Below are 14859 nucleotides of genomic sequence, written 5' to 3' on the forward strand. Positions count from 1 at the left end.
AATTGGGAGAACTGTGGGCGGAGCATTGCCAACAAGCAAGCCTTGGGACATGTGGTCTAGCCATTTCCAATCCTTGTAGTTTATTTGAAGGCCATTTTTCTTTTGCAAATACTTATCATTAGCTTTAACGAAATAAAAACCCACAATTCAAAGTATAATTTAAAAGAACGAGCAAAAAAGCAACATTATAAAATACATTTTCCCTATTGAATGGGACACCACTCCCTGAAGTTAAGTCCTATATTGTTGGCAATTGGGAGAACTGTGGGCAAAGCATTGCCAACAAGCAAGCCCTGGGACATGTGGTCTAGCCATTTCCAATCCTTGTAGTTTATCTGAAGACCATCTACCAACTATTCTCCCCTGGGGTTGCTCCACCATTCCGACAACACAATCCTAATTTATGGTGGCACTTTGTCCATTAGCATCTCCAGCAACAATATGGCACCAACGCTGCATGTGTCGACCCCCATGCTCAGGATATCGTCTGTGCTTATTTAGGAGTTCCCTTGCCTTTGCAATCTTGCAGCACGATGAATTACCATCACTGCCCTCATCGGCTTGTAAGGGCACAACCAACCCAAAATCTTCTAAGCGTGCTGCATGTGGAGATGGCTCCCGCCTCATGGAGAAGGATGTTCTCAGGCCTTATGGCGAGGTGCAAGATGCTGTGCTGATGGTAGAACTAGAGCAAAGCCTTGGAGACATTGTACCTATATAGCAAGGGCCACCTCTTCTCGACATAACATCACCAACAAGCTGCCTTGGACGTCGAACCCAACATGTGCACAATTGGCGTGTTGCAGTGTGCTCGCTCTGAGAGGAATCTCATGAGCCAAAGCTCCCCTGAAGCATCCACCACGTCCTGCTGCTCATGATCAGGTTGCTTGACAAGCATTTTACATGCCATATACCTGTAATATAGAAAATTTATACTGTTAGAAACTGTAATGAATCCCCTAGCAAGAAATACTATAGCAAAGTTGCCCTCACCGAGATGGGAACCCACAATCTCCATCCCTTAAATGGCACCCCTATAAATTATCTGCTCATGTTGCATCTTGAATAATATAGCAGCCGTTGCCAGACGATGTTCCATTGTCGATGGATGCACGTAAATTCTCCATCGCCATTGCCATGCACCTCTTCCCAGATTGTATTGTCGAAGGTAGAGCGCTGATCTCTTGGCCGATGATGCAGACGATCACAAAACCTAGCTTGCATCCTATCAATCAGGGCCCAACGTGGTCCTGAATACGTAGGTTCTACTTCTCTAATAGCAGCTAGCAGCGCCTATCAAACTGCAAGTCGAGGTCTTACAGATGCCCTGCACCCATTCATTTGAATTTTGCACGTCAATTAGCAGCAAAAGTATGTGTTTTATATACTTTTTCAAGTGAAAAATATGTAGGAAGAAGCTTTGCCGGCCACCGTATTGAGCAGCTTGTTGCTCCAGCAACACAATGCATGTGTGCTCAAGTTGATCCCCAAGCGTTAAGAGCATAATGTCCGTCTGCGTGCGCACGAATGAGCAGTGATCTCAAGCGATAAGAAAAAAAATATGAGGCATTTTCCAAAATACCCCTCACAAGATTCCCAATGCCTATAAATATTTCCAAAATTTGTGAGGCGTCTTAGCCATTTCCAGGGTTATGAGCACGCTGTTCGTCTGCGCTGTCAAGAAGTGCGGAGTGCGTCTAGGAAAGCGCGGGGCCTCTGATTGTGAGAGTTCATAACAAAATCAAGCAAGGCGTAGATGATTTGAAGCCAAAAACACACTAAAAAAGAACAAAACTCCAGCCATGAAAGCTTCTCTTTGAAAAAGAACGAAGATCAACTCCAAACTCTTGTGTCTGTGCTGATTTGGTGTAGCCTCACTGCCAATTACACAGTTGTAGTGCTCTTTCGCCCTGATAAAAACCCTACACAAACGCTTCAATTCTCCATTGTAGCCATTTCATGGAGCATTCAGAAATTCATTCTTCATTCCCAAGTGGTTATTTGAAGAGGGGAAACCCTAATTGGTGGCCTCACAGCCTCAAATATAGGGTTGGAACAGCACGGGACTGCACTAGCATACCTTAGGTGCAGGCTTTGTATCCCTTCCCATACGCAAATTGCAATCCACTAAAGACCCAAGTCTTGCATAATATGCACAAACCAACACTCACCAAACACTCCTGTAATGCATTCATCATTTTGTAGCAAACCATTCATCTTCAAACCTCTTTGTACACTATTTACATGTTGTCGTTCACCCCGCTTTAAGTCCTCACACTTTGTAAAAGCAATAGATCCATAGTCTGTTAATCCTACAAAACCTGTAGAAAATGTTTCCTTTGCATATACATCATGCGAGAACTTTTCTCTTCTTGTACCACTGCAATCCCGCTCTACAATGGTACATGGCCAAAACCCCTCGTATCCCTGTAGTCCTTGAATTCTTTGTTTGTCTTTGGCAAGGGTCTCTCTCTAAGACTTTCATGGTTCCTTTCATGGTCCACACAAACAGTAAGAAATTGTATTGCACGCTTTCCATCCCTCCTCCTTATCCTAGCATAAGCTGACCCATCGTCCATTACCTTGGTTTCCATGCGAGTTGTAGTGATGTATGGCTATCCAAGGATAAGAGGGTATGTAGACATCTCCTGTACAAAGAAATTCTGGTAATCTTTCACATCCCCTATGGTCACCTTTACATTTGGACAAGCTCCTTACAACTCTCCTGATGAGTTGTTTGCTGCACGGATCCATCCATGATTTATATCAACTGGCCATTTTCCCCTTTGATATGAATTCTTTGACATAAGATTAATTTCTGACCCATGATCTATTAGTGCAATGTATGGCTCTTCTAAGTCTCCCACTTTCACTAGGGTCTCAGTAGTTGCTCTTGCCCAATGACTCTTCAAGTAGTAACTCTTGTGAGTAGTCTCGACTTCATCTTCATCATTCAAGAAGTGAACCTATTTTACTCCTCCCCTAGACTTGTAGCATCCAACAATAGTTTGATCACCTTGCTCACCATAGACCTGTACTCCTTGTGTACTTAAAGTCTCTTATTCACCTTGTACATGGATAGATTCAGTAAGAGACTGCCTCTTCCTCTTGATGATACCAATTATCTCTTCACGGAACTCCCTCTTTGATATTCCAAGGACCTCACCCAGCGTAAATTCCACCTTACTATTCAAAATCCTCTCTTCCAAAACCTTTTTAAGATTTGTTGCCGCCTCTATGTCAGATTGGAGCTCGTAGGCCGGACCCTTTGCTTTGGCTTTCATTGCATCCTTCTTCTTTTCTTTAGAGGCTTCTTGCATAGGCACTTCGGGGACAGGCATCTATTGCGGAGAAGGTGATCTAGGAGGCACTGTGTCATTTTTGCCCCCACTCCTTGTCGCCCGTTTTGAAGGCCCTTAATCCCCATTCTCACGCCTATGTTTCTCTTCGACAATGGCCTCATTGGCTTGACATTTGGCAATGTATGCATGCACTGACAAAGAGTCAACACGATCGTTCCAACCTGCTTCTAGCCGAATGTAGTCTCCACACTACAAGAGGTTGTGTGCTCTTGTGACGCTGCTAGCGATGGAAATACACTGGGTTTTTATAACCCCCGGCGTCGCTAAAACCGTCGCTAATAGCGTCGCTACGAGAGCGTCGCTACGAGAGCGTCGCTATATGCGACGCTATAAGCGTCGCTATATAGAGACGCTCATAGCGACGGTTATAGCGACGTTTACACAGAAGTCTATAGCGACGCTTATAGCGACGCTCCAGAGCCATAAATAGCGACAGTTATAGCGACACCTGAGAGAAGGTGACAGGGCATTGAATGCCCTGCCACCCATCAACCATATTGTACTTGATTCACTTTTTAAAAAAAGTGCAAGGGTAGATAATAGACCCAAAATAGTCACCCACAAGACGCATTGTTTGCAAAATTGACAAGCGTAAAATTGACAATTGTACACATCATAGGCAAAATGAATTGATTGGCAAATGTAATAATGACAATTGTACAACATCATAGGCATAAAGAATTGATTGGCAAAATGAACTGCGGTGACAAATGTAATAATATACATGGTTCAAAAAGACGTATAAAATCCGTCTCATGATACGTAAGCTATGAGAAACCCTAAACTAATGCTATCTAGCTACGGCTAAATTGACGTCGTATAGTCAGACGTCTCATCGCGTCCAAGCGGCGTATCTGTTGGATTCTGTAAAAAAAGACAATAAGACAGCTTTCAGTAAGTATAAACATATAACGACATTTATAAAACAATACAAAAAATAGAAAAGAGTAAACCCTAATACTAACCATGCCGCCGCGAGAACTGAGAATGTCCATCAGGGCGTTTAAGCCCTTCCTGCCTGCGTACTCGCGCTCGTACGGTGTGGGATCACGTCCTGTCATCGACCACTGTCAAAACATACAAAGATTTCATTATGTTAGAATTAAAAAACTCATAAACCCTAAACTATCGAACATAAAGAGCAATGCAAAAACACTTACAAAATCGGCCTCAAATGATGCCCATCCACTGCTCCCCAAGTGGTGCGAGCTCCCTGCCTCTACTCGCGCTCTGGCTGCATCCTTTTGTTGCTTCCACTTGTCGGGATTCTCGTGCACTGCTTTCTTCGCATTCTTCCAATCTTCTTTGGCCAGCCAATCTGGCCTGTTCCACCCATGCTTGATTGCTTTTTGCACTTCGAAACGCTTGTGTTTGCAGTATTCGCGCATTCGAATCTTCATCAGGACTTCATTGAAGCGCTGATCCCGTGTTGGAACGGGAAACTCATCATGAAGTATGCTGATGACTCTGTCTTTTAAATCACTTGGTACTTCACTCCATTTATTTAGTATGTAGTGTCTAAACAGCTGAGAGCAAAGATCACGCATGCGCGAGATCACCTTCTTGCCGTCATCATCCATGATGATGCCGACGCTGAAGTCGACGGAGTAAGGCAAGCCCTCTGGCCGGTGACGCGTGAACCTGGGTGTCCCGGCAGGGGTCTCTAGCGGCGTGTCGATGGGGGTACGGACGTCATGTGCAGCAATGATATTAAAGTCCACATTTTATGCAATGATATTAAAGTCCACTATGAACGTATCTGACACATTTTATGCCAATCGTGTGACTTCAAACCGGTAAGCTTTCCTTCTTTAGTAAAACACGTTCGGAGCGAGTGCATTATGCCAGTGGGGGTCCGCAAAGATCGAATGGTCTCTTTTACTTTGCGTTCTAGGGCTCCTGTGAAAATCCATGGTGCTTTAGGGAGTTTTATCGATCCATCAGACGCTGCTTGCGGCCAATATTGCTCCATATGATCCACATTTCTAAGGTCAACTCTGGCTCCCAAAGTATCTTTCTTGCCGGTCAGATGGTCCCATAGTAGATTACCCACATTCTTGAATATGTGCATTGGATCGAGCAAGTGATTGATCATGAGTCGGGGCCAGTATGGTAACTCGTACCATAGAGATAGTCTCTTCATCCCTGGAGGCAATCCGTCATCGCACATCTCCTTCTGCTCTAACCATGCTTGTGCAGACATCCTTGGTGGCTCTCTTCCCAAAAAGCCGTCGCGTAACACATGATTCTCTGGAAGATACGCTTGATGACCTTCATAGATTTGCTTCTTCAGTGAGGGCGCCCTACGTGCATTCAGTCTAGGTCCACATGTGACACATGCTCTGTATCCGCTTGTTTGAATCCCTGCATGTATGCACATGATAATAGATCAACTATGGGAAAAAACAAGATTTACAGTGTCTGAGTGAGGAGTGTCAATAGATCACCTGAGCATTCTGTTAGCTCGGGATAGTCATGCATGGTCCACATTAGAATGCCTCTGATCAAAGCATTCCGTCGTCCTGTGTGTCGGCTCATATCCACCACCTCTATGCCAATCCACAATTGTTGTAGCTCTTCCAATAGTGGACGAAGATACACATCCATATTCTCCACTTTATATCGCCCTGGAACAATCAAGCTTAGCCATAGGTGCCCCTTCTTCGTAGTCAACCACGGGGGAATGTTGTAGTTGACGATGACAACGGGCCATACACTATAAGATGTTGATCTTTGACCAAATGGATTTACGCCATCCATAGCCAGGCCTAAGCGCAAATTTCGAGCTTCCCTCGCAAAATCCGACCATGTTCCATCTATATGTTTCTAGGCTGCGCAATCTGCAGGAATTCGTAGCACACCATCCAAAGATTTATTCTCCTCATGCCATGATGCTAGGGCGGCCATTGACTTACATTCGAAGAAATGCTTGATGCGAGGAAGCAGAGGAAAATGTCGCAAAATGCTTGATTCTCCATGTCTATGTATTCCCCTCTGAAAAGAATGCAGTCATTAGGACAAGCGTGGATAGAATTGTAATCCATCCCCAAGTTTTGCAAAATCTTTCTTGCTTCATCTCGGGAATCTGGCATCACATTGTCAGCTGGTAGTATGTGCTCTTTGAGCAATCCACACAACATAAAAATACGATACAGTCGTGTAAAAATCTATCAGATCATTATACATTTAGAGTTTTATTAAAGTAAACTAATTGTAATAGATCACCTGAAAAGCGTTGTGACGCTAGTGTCACTCCATCCAAAATTTGCCTGCATGTTGAGAAGAACCAGGAGTGCTTTCAATCTAGACATACGTGCTCCATTATACAATTGCGTATTGGCTTCACTTTTCATATCATCATAGATAAGCCTTTCTGAATCCATGATCGTCTCGATCATTTCATCAATCTCGGGCTCAAACATTGCCTCGTTGGGAATGTGCTCTGCATGATCATCCCCCGAGCTGTCAGAGGCTACATCTTGTGGCCTCACATATGCTGCTTGACCAAAGCGCCTGCGAACACGTCTATTGGGTTGTAAGATTGCTGCTTGTTGGCCAGTGTCAGAGTTCGACAAGTTATAATTGGCAACAACTCGATCTGTAATAGATGGATCAAACTCGCCAAATTCGCGAACGTGCTGCAAAGAAACACGTCTTGTCCGTCGCACAGCATGCTTGCATTGATTACAAGGACATAAGACCCTCGTTGAGAGATAGGTGTTTCGGTTGGACGGTCCCACATCCTCGTCACTACTCATAATGAGGATAAAAATCTTATAACCTGGACAACAAATTTAATATTCTATTGGCATTCTTCGTCTTATCTCTCTCTCTCTCTCTCTCTCTCTCTCTCTCTCTCTCTCTCTCTCTCTCTCTCTCTCTCTCTCTCTCTCTCTACCTCACATTCTCTAGTCATGTCCAATCCCCGCACACCTCGGTCTAGAGGTGCACAGAGATCAGAACCACCGGGTTATAATCTCGTCTTTATTGGTCAATACCTATATTTGTGGGTACAAGAAATCTACAGACCCACGTCTACATGATACTGCATGTAGTGGACAAAACCCCTTTGCCTCTTCTCTAGTTGTAGCACTTCACAGCATCTTAACATCTTTTCACAGTAGATCTTTTCACTGTTCGTCTAACTCTAAACCCTAAACCGTAAGTAATTCTTGCGTGGACTAGATCTAACGTAAATAAGCGTAAATCTAAATAAACATAAATCTAACTAAAAATAAACCTAAATCTAATTTAACGTAAGTCTACATCTATCCTAATCTTTAACGTCTTTTGGGATAGTTTCCTACGACGTTAAAACTCTCTTCTTCTTGTGTGTGTGTGTGTGTGTGGGTAAACCTAAATAAACCTAAGTCTAATCTAATATAACATAAATCTAAATCTAACGTAAATTATGTTATATTAAAAACAGAGAACTAAACTAACAGGGATTATAAGAACCTTAAAACTGATTTAACACATAATTTTTCACATAACTCGGTAAGAGTTGGCATTCTCATCACTAAAGATGTGAGAGTTAACTTCTGGCGGTGACGCTACCTCATCTCCATCCACATCTGACGACAGCAATTGGCCCTTTGGACCGTTCTTGCTCTTGTTACTAACTTTGAAGTTGTTGTTGAATGACTAGCTATAGAGGTTTTCTAGATGGTTATTGTCGGGGATGTAGTGACTCTTGCCGCCCTGAAGATCCACCTTCTTCCCTATCTTCTGAAGACATTTCACCAGTACTTTTGGATCGACGGAGCCCACCATGAGTGAAGGCAACAATACCCTATATTCTATTGAGGGCTTTCTTCACCCGCTTCATGTAGGCATCGCAGTCTATAGAGACCTAAATCTAATCTAATATAACGTAAATCTAAATCTAGCGTAAATAAACGTAAATCTAACTAAAAATAAACCTAAATCTAATCTAATTTAACTTAAATAAACCTAAATCTAATTTAACGTAAGTCTATATCTAACCTAATCTTTAACGTCTTTTAGGATAGTTTCCTACGACGTTATAACTCTCTTCTTCTTGTGTGTGTGCGCGTGTGTGGATGTGTGTGCCAATAAAAAGAGATAAATGGTATAACCTTTCTATCACCCATGCCAAGTATGATAGATTGGTTATGCCATTTCCCTCTTGAATAATAGGTCTTGAGTTCAACTCCTCGTCGGCTAGATCTTTAGGTCTTTTAATTTTAATTAGTTTTCTACGACGTTAAATTAGTTTCTCTCTCTTCCTCTCTCAATGTGTGTGCGTTTTTTTGTTTATGCATGTTTTCTCTCTCTTTTCCTCTCTCAATGTGTGCGTTTTTTGTTTATGCATGTTCTCTCTCTCTTTTCCTCTCTCAATGTGTGCGTTTTTTGTTTATGCATGCTCTCTCTCTCTTTTCCTCTCTGAATGTGTGTGTGAATTCTTTGTTTATGTATGTGTGTGTGCGTTTTTGTTTATGTTTGTACTCTTTCTCTCTCTCTCTCTCTCTCTCTCTCTCTCTCTCTCTCTCTCTCTCTCTCTCAAAAACACTATGTGTGTGTGTGTGTGTGTGTGTGTGTGTGTGAGAGAGAGAGAGAGAGAGAGAGAGAGGGAGAGAGAAAGAGGGGAAGGGAACATGAGAGTGAGGAGAGGGAAGGAGCATACATGGCTCTCCTTCCTCTCCTCGTCTGTGTGTGTGTGTGTGTGTGTGTGTGTGTGTGTGTGTGTGTGTGTGTGTGTAGAAGAAAGAGAGAGAGAGAGAGAGAGAGAGAGAGAGAGAGAGAGAGAGAGAGAGGGAGAGCATTACCTGCTCCTTGCTTGAGGGCGCCAAAAAACTCAGATCTGAGATCTGAGTTTTTGGGCGCTCTCTGTTATTTTTTTTAGCCCAGCCGGCGTCGCTATGAGCGTCGCAAATTTACTTGTAAATTTGTGACGCTCATAGCGACGCCGGGGTTTTTTTTTTTTGAGCGTCGTTGTGTGAGCGTCGCTAATATGAATAGCCTCTTGTAGTGCCAGCTTCATGTAAAACCTCTTTAGTCATTTTACCTTTCACAGCAGACTCTATTGCCCATGGCCACAGTTCTCCAATCCCATTGGATGCTTCTTCTCCAACCTTGACTCCTTTCTGCTTAATAGGTTCTACCTTCAACCCATAGGCAGCTGCCTCAACCATTGAGATGGCATGGCTAGTAGCCATGTCCCCGACTAGCTTCTTCATCCCACCCTTGCCAAAGTTTGTACCCAAGAGCTTACCTGTTTCACTTAAGTGAATTTTGCCATCTTTAAACAAAACAATCTCCTTTGTCAAAGCATCTTTGAAACTTTCAGAATCCCTCCTTCCATGGTCGGTACTATCACACCATTTGCATCTATTTACAAAACCTTCTCTTCTTTGAGATCGTTGCACTGTAGATTGACCTGATGGTTGTCCCTTCTCTTCTAGCCTTGTAAGCTTTAACTTCAATTCTTGCATTCCCTTAACAATATCATCGAGGATGGATTTGTCACTCTTTGGAACCACAATTACAGGCTTCATGGGACTCTAGGGAACACTTGGGGATTGAGTAGGGTTGACGATCATCTTGTCTCTTCGGCGTTGTCGCTTGGCTAAAAGTGAAATTGGATCTTTGACCTCATTCCAATCAGTCTTTAAGCCCTATTCCTCATCCTTATCCTCAAGCAGTAACTCTAACTTCTCTTGAATCTCTTTTCGTGCAGCTTACGAAAAGAGCTCTGTCTGCTCTAAGTTTAGGATAGCCTTCTCAGTCCTTGAAAGTTGATCATAGCGGCGTTCAAATTCCCTTAGCAACTCAATAGGCGAAAGTCCCTCTTTTGGTCGAACTACCCCCTCTAGAAAAGTCCTCTTTGTCACCCTTTTAGAGTCTTCCATGAAATACTCTTCTTTCAAGGCTAATTTGAATGCTTCCCAAGTTTCCCCATGCTCATTTATAATTCCCCTTACACGCTCTCTGATCTCGGGAACCACAACTAGTTCAAAACTTTGCACCATCTCTGCTTCGGGCACTCGATGAAGCTCCATCTCCTTTACATATCCACAAAGATACTTTTTTGCATCTTTACCTTTTAATTGATCCATTTTCTTCACCACAGATTGAAGCACTTTAGTTGAGGAAAGCTTCCTCCTTTTTGCAGCTTCCTGCTGCTGCATAAACACCACAAAAGCTTGAAACATTTGCATTGTGACAGGATCAAACAGAACCCCCTGTTGCTCTTGTTTCTCCATAGCTTTAAACCTTTGTTTAAATACCTTCAATGAAGCTTTTGAACCCTCACCCTAGACTACTTCACGTTGGGTTCACCAAACTTGTGTCAAGAAGTGCGGAGTGCGGCTAGGAAAGCGCGGGGCCTCTGACTGTGAGAGTTCGCAACAAAATCAAGCAAGGCGTAGATGATTTGAAGACAAAAACACACTAAAAAAGAACAAAACTCCAGCCATGGAAGCTTCTCTTTGGAAAAGAACCAAGATTAAAAATCTTGTGTGTGTGATGATTTGGTGTAGCCCCACTGCCAATTACACAGTTGCAGTGCTCTTTCGCCCTGATAAAAACCCTACACAAATGCTTCATTTCTCCATCGTAGCCATTTCATGGAAGCTTCAGAACTTCATTCTTCATTCCCAAGTGGTTATTTGAAGAGGGGAAACCCTAATTGGTGGCCTCATAGCCTCGAATACAGGGTTGGAACAGCACGGGGCTGCACTAGCATACCTTAGGTGCAGGCTTTGTTTCCCTTCCCAGAGGAGCTTGCAGTGCTGATATTCCTGTTCTAAAATGCTCCCTTACTTCTCATATTCACGGCACCGTGAGTGATGTGGCATTTTGAGCCATGTTTTACCATTTTTGGGTCATTTTTGACCATTTTTTTGTCATTTTTAGCCCAAAAATGCCCTTTTTAGCCCGTAAAAAGCCCAATCTAGCTGGGAAAATTTCCTAAAATTGAGGAAAAATCCCATTGGGCTTAAATTTCATCTTGAACCTCATTTTTCTACTTGCCAAGAACGCAAGATGCATCTATTTCACCGGTGCATAAAACCTGCTATTTTTGGTCGAGATCTCCCGCATTGAACTTTCTAGGCAAAACAAGCGTGCCACTTCGATACACTTGACATTTGTACATTTCTAAAGCAAAATAGGTATATATTTATGTGAAAAATCATGCCACAATGCCAGATCGAGGACCTCGCTGTCCCCGCAAGGTATATATAGAGCTGCAACCGTGGCATCTATTTTCGCATATGTCACACTATGTACATGATAGCATTTGGTCCCACATAGCAAAAGCATTGAGAGTGAGGTAGATAATTTAGTTTCACATGATGCATGTGCCATGGCACGACAACGCGCGTACACACAGATAGTGACCTCAAGCAATAAAAAGATCTTGAAATTTTTCCAAAATAGCCTTGAATTTTGGAGAATTCCAAAAACACCCCTCATATTTCACAAAAAACTCATAAAATGTCCTTAAATATCCCTTATTGTTCTTGCGGACATCTACTAATGGTTTCTTTTCAAGATAAAATGGCTCATTATCAATAGGCACAAAATGATATGCTATCAAGATAAGATGATTTATTATCAACAGACACAAAATGCCTTTATTTTTGAGATGTATTTGAAGGGTATTTTGGAAGTTCCACCAAATTTCGTGGGTATTTTAGTAATCTTTCCAAAAATATATATATAATGTATTTCATGGTAGAAGCTGGTTCTCTTATGTCGCTTAGGGTACAATTCCATTCTGAAAGAGCACACCATGTGGTTGATCATTAGCATGTGCACAAATGCTCAGAATGCTTTAAGAGCAAATCTTGATAGTACTCTCTTTCTCTTGGAGGGAGAGCAAGGCTTCAATTTTCCTCTTTCATGTGATGAGAAAATGCCACCGTATCTTGTAGGATAGAGGAGAGAATGCCATCATATCTTAGAGATATTTAGTTCAAAATAGGCATTATAGGTATAATTTTGCCAATTTAGCCATTTTTATATTGTGAAAGTGCATCAAATTTGTTATGAAAAGAAGAACTAAACAATAACAAATGTGAAATTTTATATTTTTTCTATATTCCCCTACTGGAGTATATCTCTTGATTGACTCTCTTACCCTATATGTTTCAATGTGAAATTTCTTTTGTGGTCACATGAGAGTATTATCTTATATTATTAGGAGCATAGTCTTCTTCATTTTCAATTTATGGCCAAAAAATGTGTTGGTTTTCCATGCATAGATAGTCAATGTTTTCTAGAGCAAGGCTCTTCAAAGTGTCCTTGCAACCCATAATGGTCCTTGGCAATGATGAGAGATTCTTGGGCTCAAGACAAGATGGTTTGTGGGCTCTTGTGTTGATGGCTTGCAAGCATTGCTCTAACTCCTTTTGTGTGCTTTGCCTATGTCTGGAAAGCATTGCTTTAATTCCCTTTGTGTGTTTTTCTCTAATTCCCTCCTAGTCAAAAATTAGCGTCAAGATTTAATCCACCCTCACAACTATTTGGTAAATGTGTAATTAGGCCACCATTGGAAACCTTTGGTATCCGCGTTGATTTTTGTGCGGCGTGTTGTAGTGCAAGATCCTTCTCATAAGAAATTTATATGTGCTATTGGCATACTCCATGGCTCCTTCAGAATGTAAAGGCACAATGGAACCCAAGGAAATGGTTAGTCTAAATTAAGAGTGATAAGTTTTGATCACCAATCCATAGAAGTTTGTGGGAGATTGTATCACTTGCAAGATGGAAATCCCAGGATCTCTCAATATGTAATAGACCACATCAAACTATTGTTTTCAGAAAAATGTAGTGATACATCAACTTTGGTGGCATGCCATGATCAAAATATGATTTTTTTTATGTTTTTCATTTTTCATATGTGCAGTCTTTGAACTATAAGTTCAAGAATAGATTTCCCAAGAAAAGTAGATCTTTATGGTATTACAATTTTGTTTTTCCAAAATCTACAACAACAATTTTATGTCTTGTTCCATTACCGACCTAGTGTTAAGAAGAATTTTTGTCCAACTACATAGACTGCTTACAAAGCAGAATTATTGCCTACTTAGTCAAAATATAAACATAACCTTCTTTAATCTTATCTCTTATAAAGAAAATGCATTTTATAAGCATGTGTGAAGCATAGAGGTCTAAAGATGATGGGGACAACATCCAAATAGACTACCTTCTTTTTAAGATGGTGTGGGGTGGCATACTGCCAAGTGTGAATCATGGAGTTCAAATAGTTAAGTTTTGATCACCAATCCATAGAAGATTGTGGGAAATTTTATCACTTGGAAGATGTAAATCCCAATTTTTCTCACTATGTAATAGACCACAAAATATTATTGTTTTCAAAAAAATGCAGTGGTACATTAACTTTGGAGGCATGCCATGGTCAAAATATGAAATTTTGTATTTTTTTAAATTTTTCATAATATATGTCAATCCTTGAACTATAAGTTCAAGAATGGATTTCTCAAAAAGAGTAGATCTTTATGGTATCACAATTTTTGTTTTTGCAGAATCTAGAACAACAATTTTATGTCTTGTAACGTTACCCCAACTTAGTGTTAAGAAGAATTTTTGTCCTACTACATAGACTGCTTACAAAGGAGAATTGTTGCCTACTTAGTCGCAATATAAACATAACCTTATTTAATCTTGTCTCTTAGAAAGAAAATGTAGTTTATAAGCATGTGTGAAGCATAGAGGTCTAAAGATGATGGGGAAAACATCCAAATAGACTGTCTTCTTTTGAAGGTGGTGTGCGGTGGCATAATGCCAAGTGTGAATCATTGAGTTCAAATAATTAAGTTTTGATCACCAATCCATGGAAGATTGTGGGAAATTCTATCACTTGGAAGATGTAAATCCCAAGTTTTCTCACTATGTAGTAGACCACAACAAATTATTGGTTTTTTTTAAATGCAGTGGTACATCAACTTTGGAGGCATGACATGGTCAAAATATGAGATGTTGTATTTTTTTAAAGTTTTTTCATGATATGTATCGATCCTTGAACTATAAGTTCAAGAGTGGATTTCCCAAGAAGAGTAGATCTTTATGGTATCCCAATTTTGTTTTGCAAAATATAGAACACAATTTTATGTCTTGTTACGTTGCCCCACAACTTAGTGTTAAGAAGAAATTTTGTCCTACTACATAGATTGCTTACAAAGAGGAATGCTTATTCCAACTTGGAATTGTTGTTTGCTTAGCTGCACTATAAACATAACCTTCTTTAGTCTTGTCTCTTTAAAAAAAAGAGCATTATGCAAGCATGTGTGAAGCATGGAGGTCTTGAAAGATGATGGGAACAACATCCAAATAGGCTGTGGGGTAGCATAATGCCAAGTGTGAGTCACTGAGTCACTAATTACATGTTTCTGCATCTACTTTCCTCCTCTTTTCTTAGGATTGAAAAATGTCCATGGGAGTGCTACTATATGATAAAGGGAACCATATTTAGATGTGCCCCAAAATAAAAACAATACTAACCCCCAGA

The 14859-nt window shown here is 41.1% G+C and overlaps 1 pseudogene; it reads right to left on the reverse strand.

The window, feature by feature from the left end:
• Positions 1–238: 238 nt before the first annotated feature.
• LOC147453617 (uncharacterized) lies at positions 239–910 on the reverse strand (annotated as a pseudogene).
• Positions 911–14859: the final 13949 nt, after the last annotated feature.

The sequence above is a fragment of the Adiantum capillus-veneris genome, chromosome 7 (assembly GCF_014529385.1).
Source record: "Adiantum capillus-veneris isolate H3 chromosome 7, ASM1452938v2, whole genome shotgun sequence".
Taxonomy (NCBI): Eukaryota; Viridiplantae; Streptophyta; class Polypodiopsida; order Polypodiales; family Pteridaceae; genus Adiantum; species Adiantum capillus-veneris.